This window comes from Tamandua tetradactyla, chromosome 6 (genome assembly GCF_023851605.1).
Source record: "Tamandua tetradactyla isolate mTamTet1 chromosome 6, mTamTet1.pri, whole genome shotgun sequence".
NCBI lineage: Eukaryota > Metazoa > Chordata > Mammalia > Pilosa > Myrmecophagidae > Tamandua > Tamandua tetradactyla.
In genome coordinates, this window is record NC_135332.1 from 180,426,870 (window position 1) to 180,436,895 (window position 10,026).

The following is a 10,026-nucleotide window of genomic DNA, read 5'->3' on the forward strand; positions in this document are numbered from 1 at the left end:
GGTATTTATGCTCGTGTGTGTATGTGTGTTTGTGTGAAATATTCAGAATGGTAATTAATTTTTAATTTTTAATTTTCTTCTAAGCTCCATGGAATGCATATTGTCATAGTAGAGCAGTTATTTTCAAACTTTTTTGTATCAGCAGCATCTCCTTTTTAAAGAAAATCTTATTTGACACAGTATTAAAAGCACATAAAGGTGGCTTCGCTTGGGCCTATGTAGGGCTGATGGGTAAGTCTTATTCTATTGACTTTCTGATCTCATCGAAATTTGTTATAACCACTAGATCTCTGAAAATCCCTTTTGGAGAAACCATTATTTGGAGCCCAGTGTTGCCTAAGAAAGCTCAGCAATGGAAATGTGGTATTAGGTCTGGACTTAACCATGTAATTTTTTTTTTTTTTTTTGGTATTCTGTATGGCAGGGACACATTTCATTGTTATCCATGTGAAAATCATGTTATTGCAGCACCATTTGTTGAATTTTTTGCTTTACTTTTTTATTTTTGATTGTTTGTTTTTCAGGAAGTGTATGGACCGGGAATGAAACCAGATCTCCTGCATGGCAGGCAATAATTCTACCACTGACCTACACTTGCACCCCCAACCATGTGATTTTTTCACCAGCTGATTTTGAACAAGTCATATAATCTGAGATCCTCAGTATTCTCATTTGTGCGAATGGGGAAGGTGGCATTTAATTCAATGAACTGAATACTGGTACAGTGTTTGCAAGGAGTTGATAAGCTCAACAACTCATTTATCCATACATTTTTTCCCATATGTCTATAATTATGCATCACAGGCCAGCTATGTAGGAAGCACACTCTGACATGGAGATTAGCATGCGGGATTTTTATGATGGTGTGTAGCTGAAATCAATCCCTTTAGAAAGCAGATAAAGAAGCAGGATTTAACAAAGGGAGGATTTGAACTTGTATGAGGTCCCAGTGACACTGCTGGCCAACCCCACAAGGAGATCTCAAGTGGATCAACAGATTCATACTATATTGAGCCAAATAGATGGGATCCTTACACCCAAGCCACCACCTAATGATTCAGGCACCTCTGGTATATTGTCCTGTCATGCTCCACGAAAGTGTCCTAGTGTCCAGTTTGCACCATCTCCTGAGGGCCGTGCCAGGGTTTTAAAGTTGTATATCTGAAGAGTGTTCCCAAATGAAAAATCTGTCTGTTATCTGATTTATTTCCCAGTCCTTCATAATAACCACCCTCAAAATCCAGCCTTATGCATCAGTGCACACCATCAATTCATGCTGTCCAAGTCTTCCTGCTCTGTAGCCTTTTCTTTTATCAGACCCAATTAGGTTCTCGAGTGGATTACATGGTGATCCACTCACCATGGAAGCTAGGTGTTCGAGTTTGCTAGCTGCTGGAATGCGATATACCAGAAATGGAATGGCTTTTAAAAAGGGGGATTTAATAAGTTGCTAGTTTACAGTTCTAAGACCGAAAAAATGTCCCAATTAGAACTAGTCAATAGAAATGTCCAATCAAAGGCATCCAGGGAAAGATACCTTGGTTCAAGAAGGCCGATGAAGTTCAGGGTTTCTCTCTCAAGTGAGAAGGCACATGGCAAGCACAGTCACAGTTTCTCTCTCGGCTGGAAGGGCACACGGCGAGCATGATGTCATCTGCTAGTTTTCTCTCCTAGCTTCCAGTTTCATGAGGCTCCCTGGGAGGCATTTTCCTTCTTCATCTCCATAGGTGGCTGGCAGTGGACTCTCTGCTTCGTGGTCCTGCAGCATTCTCCACTCTCTCTGAATCTCCTTTCTCCAAAATGTTTCCTCTTTTATAGGACTCCAGTAAACCAATCAAGACCCATCCAAATGGATGAAGACATGTCATCACCTAATCCAGTTTAACAACCACTCTTGACTAAATCACATCATCCAGGGAGATGATCTGATTACAGTTTCAAACATACAGTATTGAATAGGGATTATTCTAACTTTATGAAATGGGATTTAGATTAAAACATGGATTTTCTAGGGGGTATACATCCTTTCAAACCAGCGCACTAGGTGTCGGCATAGTGGTGAGTAGGGCAAGTGGGGGCAGACGTTGAGCTGAGAGTATGTTTCCTTGAGGAGAGAAGCCTCTTAAATGTTTTTAAGAAAGGGTGGAGTACTTAATAGGTCATGTTGGGCCACTTCTGAAGGCTCAAAGGCTTCAGGTGAATCTGTGTATTCGAGCTTCCAGGGGCATCTTTACCTGCTACAAATGAGGTCTCATGTTTTTCTCAGATGACTTTCAGCTGCTCATTTTTTTAGACTACCGATTGGGTCTCCCAACAGTCTTATAATTCCACTGTGTGCTGAATACTATTTTACTGCATTTCTCCAATAGCCGAAACACTGCACCAAGTAGTATATTTGCTTCCATAGATATAACATCCCGATTCACTACCAGTGAAAATGCCAGGAATTAGACTACTGCTTAGGCGGTGACCAGTGGCTGTACCGGTCAGGCGGTGAGTGATTCCTCTACAGTGCACCATCTTCACCACCTGCTGTTTTAGGCCCCTGACACTAGCACTCCCTGGTTTGGTTCTTGCAAATCTAGACTTTGACACAAAGTTACTCTTCAAGAAATTTAGCTGGTAGTGCCCTTGGAACCATCACAACTAGATGGAAGAAGGAAGCAGATTGGGGCAGAGGGAAAAGTTGAGCTGTTATGTAGTCCCAAGAACAGTTTTGGCCAATTCTACATGGTACTTTGAAGCTAAAGTGACCTATCAGGGTTGCCTAGGATTTGCTTGAAATGCCAGGCCTTTAAGCCCCATCACAACCAGCTGCAAGATGCTTGTTGCATGGAAGTCTGAAATCATGAGTGAAGTGGTTGTGTGCAGTTGAAACAATCTCTTGAAGTAACTGATAATTTATGTCTGTTGCTATGCAACAAGTCCTTCCTTGAAGTGGCATCTGTGTGGCACAAATCCATGTCTACCTCTTCCTGGTTTAGCCTTCACTAAACTCATCCATAGACAGTATATAGACTCAAATTCATCTTTGTTCACTCAAATGTCATCTTTGCTCACCATTATTAGCCACATCTAATATTCAATTGCATAAAGCCAGAAAATGCAGCCTATTGTGTGTTCACAAAGGAGACATGGTGTTAGGCATGAGCAGACTAAAAAGGCCCATAGAAATCCCCGTCAGATCCTCACCTATTCACCAACCTCATTACTCCCCTCTGTGTGAAAAGCCTCCAAGAGCCAGCCATCTCGAAATTTTCTGAACTTGACATTCTCTCTAAATTCAACATGTGTTTGCATGAGCTCTTACTTCTGCTTTTGCCAGGAATTGGTTTTGGAATGTTTGAAAGGGAGATTTCCCTTCATAACCAGAATTCTCTCTTTTCATTGATGCTTCCATTGTAAGTCTGGAGTGGGTAATGGCGTGTTGTAATGTGGTCCCAGACAGGCAAGATGTATGCATTGCTTCATCCTAAAACACCTTATTTCCTCTTAGAGCATACAAATTCTGTATATCCCTGTAGGGCCAATTGTTACCTTGAGTTTTTTGTTTGTTCTTTGTTTTTCCCCAAACACCCTTTAACTCAAAGTAATTATCTGTATCATCCAGTAGGAAATTATTAAACACTAAGCAAATAGAAGTCTTAGAATGTTTTCACATGTTTTGATTCATCCTTATTTCATTTGAGGTTTTATAGGTGTGATTTTTCTTATAATTACCACTTTTGCTAATTCACATTGAGAAATAGAGAAGAGCAGCCTATTGCATAGGGAAAACAGGGACACAAGAAGCCAGGGTTTTCTACAGCTTTGCTCAGGCTGTCTTAATTAATCTTGCTTTTGATAATATCACCTGACTTCAGTTTCCTCATCTGTAAAATAAGAAGGTTTCGTTAGAAAATCTCCAAGGTAAAGCTCACAATTAAATGAAGTGTTTCGGAAACGAGATTACCAACTCTGAGAGCAGGAGTCCTAAATAGAGCAATAATTCAAGTTCCAAATATCGTCACTGTTTTGCTTCCAGTCCACTCGAGTCTTAAAAACCACTGGACTGTTCTCTGGTGTGGGAACGTGGTGGGCAATGGGGGCAGCTAGGACGTCTAATGTAGAAGTCATTAAAGAAAGCAGTATTGCTTAGAGATGAACAGTCCTGTTAATCATGATGGAATTAAGGTTTACAGAGAAGGTCCAGATTCTGAAATAAGATATTCTACTGGGATAGGACAGGGAAATAGTCCCAGGCATTAGGTTAAATGAGAGTTTTGGTGGGCAGCAAATCCATTTTGAAATTTAAAATTCAATACACTCCAAGGCAATTAAAAACACACACACACACACACACACACACACACACACACGGCATTTTCTTGATAAACACCTTGAATATCATGCAGTTCCCACGTTTTCCTTCAGTAGCTAGACCTTGTAATTCAGATGCCTATCACTCACTAAAGAGATAATAAAGGCATCTGTTTAGAATGCATTGTCAAGAATGTCTGTTGAATTTTAACATACTTTCTTTGTGTGAGCATTGACGGTGTCAAATGATTTTTCTCTTTTATTTCATTAATGTAGAAAATTACCTTGATTGATTCCGTTAATTCTCAGAATAAAGCTAACTTAGTGATGTGCAGTATCCTTTTTTGATTTCACTGAATTCTGCTCTCTAATATTTTGTTAAAGAGTGACTCATCTGTATTCATAAAAGATGTTGGCCTATAAGTTTCCATTTTGTAATATCCATGTCATAATTTGTTATCAATTCTATGTGGTTTCAAGAATGAGTAAGAATGTGCTCTACTTTTCTGAGTTAGCCTCAAATCGGATTTGCTTCTGCCTTAAATGTTTAGAAATGTTTACTATTGACAGCATTTGGGCCTGGAGAGAATTTTTAGAGGTGGGCGGGTAACATTTGCTGATTTAAAAAGACATATGACTATTTAGATTTTCTTCTAATCCTTGCATCACTTTTAAGTTGTTTTTTGTGGGAAATCGTCTTTCTTTAAATTTTAAAATGCATTGTGATGAAAGTGTTTTTCAGAAGTATTTTAGTTACATTTGAGTAACTGTAAGTTCTGCAGTGATTTTGAATTCCTGATATTGATATATTTTTCCCTTAGTCTTGCCAGGGTATGGGCAAATTATTAATCTTTTAAATGAACCAGTTTGGCTTTGTTGATTTTCCCTTTGCATGTTTTCTATAATAATTATGCACCTCCTTTATACATTCTTTGGGATTAATTTGCCTTTTTTTGCTCTTATTGAGATGAAATTTTGATTATTAAATTTCAGACTTTGTTTTCTTCTTAGTTAAAGACAATACATTTATTCTGAAAAAGAGCTTTATGTTTCAGCACACAGAATTCTAAATATCATATTTTCCTTGTTATTTAGCTAAGAATAGCTTCTAACATCATTGATGTCTTCATTAATGATTGCAATAATTATGAAAAACTATTAAGTAATAAACACGTGAGGATTTCCTAGTTATTCATTCATTACTTACTTCTAACGGCTCTTTGTATTCAGATAATATGCTGTGAATTGCTTGGGCCTTTTAGAATGCACTTATGCTTGATGCCTGATCCAGTATTTGAACAATATAGGCAAACATAGTACTCAGTCTATGAAGATAAAAATATATTCTTCATTGCTTGGAAATGTATTTGTGTGTGTGTATAAATTTTGCACACAAATGAATTTCACCTGTTTTGTATACCCATAATCACATGCGTATATATTTGATATATATGTTTTTCAAATAGGTCAAATTTGTTAACTTTTTTTTCTTCTGTACCATTTTTGAGGGCTTTTTCCTTTTAAGTAACTGAAAAAAAACTGAAATCATGCTAAAAATTTTCCCTACAATTGTGATTTGTTTCTCTTATTGCTCTATCAACATGTTCTGTGCATTAATTTTGGGCTGTGCTCAATTGTGCTCAGAAAGTTAATGTTTATATTCTTTTCCATGTGGTCTTCCTTTTATGATTTTAATTACGCTTCCTTGTCTCTCAGGCCCTTACCTTAATGTCTGTTTCGTCTAGTATTGATATGAATAAACCAGGCTATCTTGGGTTAAAAACTTGCATAGGATATCATTTTTTCTTCTTTACTTTTAACTTTTTGGAACATTTATATTTAAGATATAGCTCTTTTTTAAAGCACGCTATAGTTTTCTATTGGGAGGTTATTTAAATCCATTTAATTTTCTTTGCCTTCTATTTGGGGTATGTAGTCAGTTTATATTAAATACAATTATTAAGAGATTTAGATTTAAAACTGCTATGTTTGTATCTGTTTTCTATGTGTTAAACTAAATCTCTTTTTCTCTTTCTTATCTTTGTGACAGAGTATTTTTATTGTTATTCCATGGGTCTCTTCCTCTAGCTTGTTGGTTATATGTCAGCACACCATTAATAACTGATTGCCTTAGACACTAAAACATGAATCTCTTTTCTACTGATGGCTAATAGAAACTGGTGCATTTATCACAATTTAAATAACGCAAGTACAGTAGAACCATTTAACTAGATTTACTATCCCCTTTGTTTTTCTGTGCCATTGTTGTTACATATTTTGATTCCATGTTTCAAAATCCATTAAACTGGTTATCATTCTAAATAGTCAGCATTCAGTACATTCCCCATATTTACTTTTTCATTTTTCTTAATTGTTTCTAGTACGTCAAAGCTTTGTTCTGTGATCAATGTTTATCCCTCCTGGAAATTTCTATTTATTATTTCTTTAAAGAAGTTAGGGTTGGAGCCAATATTCACACCCCCAAACTCTCTTTCTCTTTCTTTAATGTGGCATTTTTCCATGTCATTTTTTAAAAATCCGTTTTCTCCGGGTATATGATTCTGGACTGACATGTGTTTCTGCTCAGCATGTTGGCCGTGTCATCCTGTCATCTCCAGCTTTCTTCATCTACATGGAAAATGCCGCCTCTTTGCTCAACTGAGGGCAGTGAGCCACCTCCCCCACCTCTGGCTGCTTTTTAACAGTTTACAGAAGTATATTATATATTTAAATATATAATTTTTATAATATTTTATAAAAAGTAGCTTTCTTCTATGCTATTTTTATTCCCCTCCTCTTTTTCTATGTGCTTCAGTATGATTATTTTCTATTATTTACCTCTCATGAATGTTGTTTATCTGTTTCTAATCTGTTGAGTTCTTAGTTCTACTTTTTCTAATTTTTTTTATGTCTATAATTAAAACATTTTTTCCTTGTTAGTTCTTTGTAGGAATCACCTAGCTCATTATATAAGCATACTAACTTGAGGAATCTAACTCCAATGTCTGCATCTTTTTGGGGTGTCCTATTGTCTTTTGTCTTTCAACTTTCAGTCATTTCTCTTGTTTAATGGTGTGTTTGATAACTTTGAATTTAATGGTGGATTCAGTAAATGAAAAGATCTAGTAATTTGGGGTCTTTAATTGTTTTAATTTCTCCAGAATCACTTGCCATGCCTCTGGAGGCTAGATTGTGTTGGAAGGTTACCAAATACAGTCAGAAACAAAGCAGGTTGCAAGTCATTGAGAATTCTGGTCTAGTTCAGGTTTTTTCCCATTGAAAGCCTACTGATTTTCCCTCTCCCATGGAAAGTTATGCATTTATTTTCCCACCAGAGTGGTTAGATTGCTGTATGCACTGCTCAGCTTCTCAGCCTCTTGCTGCTACAATCTGCTGGCTGCTAATTGTGAACTGCCGTGTACTTCAAGGTGAAAAGATACACAAAATGTCAGGCTCATCTCTCTGGACTCTCTTCTCTTTGGGATTATGGATTCTCAAATTCTAGTAAGCTATGTCATCAAGATTTAAAGAATGAATCATCCAGGTATCCTAACTGGATAGAAACAACGTGATGGCAAACACATAAGCTATTCTGCCATAATTAAATGCTGAAGTTCAAACTCCACTGTTATTTCATGCTTTGAAAAAGCTTAAAATATGACTACTGACTCATTATGTAGACATTTCTTTTTAGTGTCTAGTATTTTAGAATAGCCATAAGGAAATATCTAAAGTTATTGAACTGTAATCCAGTAGCCCTGACCTTTGCTTTGATAATGATTGTACAGTTATATGGTATGTATGGATCTAATTCTAGATGTTTTGTTCTGTCTGTATTACACTGTCTTAGTTAACCTACCCCTACTGTAAGTCTCAAAATTGGGTAGAGTGCAATACTCGTGGTCAAAAAGAGGGGAGGATAAATGGTATGGGGTATTTGGGGTTCTCTTTTTTGTTTTTGTTTCTTTTTGTGGAATAATGAAAATGTTCTAAAAATGATGATGGGATGAATACACAACTATATGATGAGTTCATGAACTGATTGTTTACTTTGGATGGATTGTATGGTGTGTGAATATATCTCAATAAAATTATATTTAAAAAAAGAAATATCATGAAATACAACTTCAGGATAAAACACAATAATGGATAAGTAAAGGAAAATGGAAAGAAATGAATATTTCAGCACACACACGCACAAATGAAATAATCTCAGAACGGCATCTCAGAAAGCAAAAGAAATGACACTAAGGTGGGTGAAGCCACTAAGCTACTGGGCTCTGTGTCTTCAAGGAGGCAGAGGGAGCCAGAACCTGAATGTTAAAAAGGAACTGTGGTCAATGCACACCTGGATTATTTGGGAAGAATGTCGAGATAAACTGCAGCTGTTGATTTCCCTATAGCTTGCTTAAACCTGTAAATCTGCTGAGGCAAGGGGAAAACAGAGTAAAATGGAAAAGCTCACACAATCTGACTTCAGCACACGTGTTGTTGCAGTGGCACCATTAGAAAGACAAGCCATACACTGAGGTCCTGTGTTAAAAATACAGCATGAGCCAGAAAGAAAGCAAAGCCTATGCTCATTCAAAACATGCTTGAAAATAGAATTAAAATTAGAAAGGCAATAAATAAAAATAAAAGGAATTCATTTATTTCCAATCAAAGTCATGGAATGAAGTAACACCAAAATGATTTCAAAATAAGCATGCTTCCAGTCTCAAAGACATTACGAAGAAATTTGATTCATCAAATGTGAAAAAAATATAAAATAGAGTAGGCACATAGTGATCAAGAGTTTAATCTTGAATAACAACCAATTAGAAATCTTATAAATAAATGAAGAATCATTGACATAAACACTCGACAACTAGAAGAATAAATCCTTGACAGGACATGTTACTCACTGATGTATTTTGATCTGTTTGAAGAGTATTTAATGTAGAATAGATACACAATAAATATTCATTTTTATTAATAAATAAAACACATATGAAAAGTAAATTAATTAAACTAGTACATGAAACATAATAAAGGGAAGTCAGAGCAGAAGATGTACATTTTCTAGAACTCCTGTTCTAGTGTTCCACTGGGCCTCTTGTCCAGAGGACAAACCACAGCCTCACTCACCCACTCCCTCTAAGTTCCTCTTGCCCTCAACTCCCTTCTCTTCTGATTTTGGTGGCTTCCCTGGGGATGCAAATCAAATCTCCGTTCCTGAAAGATCTGAACCTTGGAAAATCATACTTGCTTCAGGCTGTGGGTGCACTTCTCTGTTTATTATCGACTTTGGGTAAAGGAGAATTGAAATCTATATAAGCACATACCTGGCTGCCAGACTTAACCCTCCCTGCTCAGACTGTGTAGCAGGGGTCTTACATTCTCATGTTGATTGTGGTCAACTCTGTACGCCACAATCAGGATTCTCCTTTTTGTTCACTGGTCCCTGGATCCCAGACTTTTCAAGTGTCCAGAAAATAGCCACACTTGTAGAAAAATGGGTATTTGCTTGTGTTCACTGAGAAGAGTGTTTTCTCCCTGGGGACTGGGCTAGGAACTCTAACTCTAAAGAGCTCAGAATTATGGGGAGGGAGCAGTCTCCCAGTGACTCCCTGGGGATTATGATCGGTAGATTGTTGTGATTTCAAGAAACTCTTTGCATTTTCCCTACAAAGAACACTGTAGAATTATGGAGTCTCTATTGCAGTTCTTGAACTGCCTCCTAAAGGA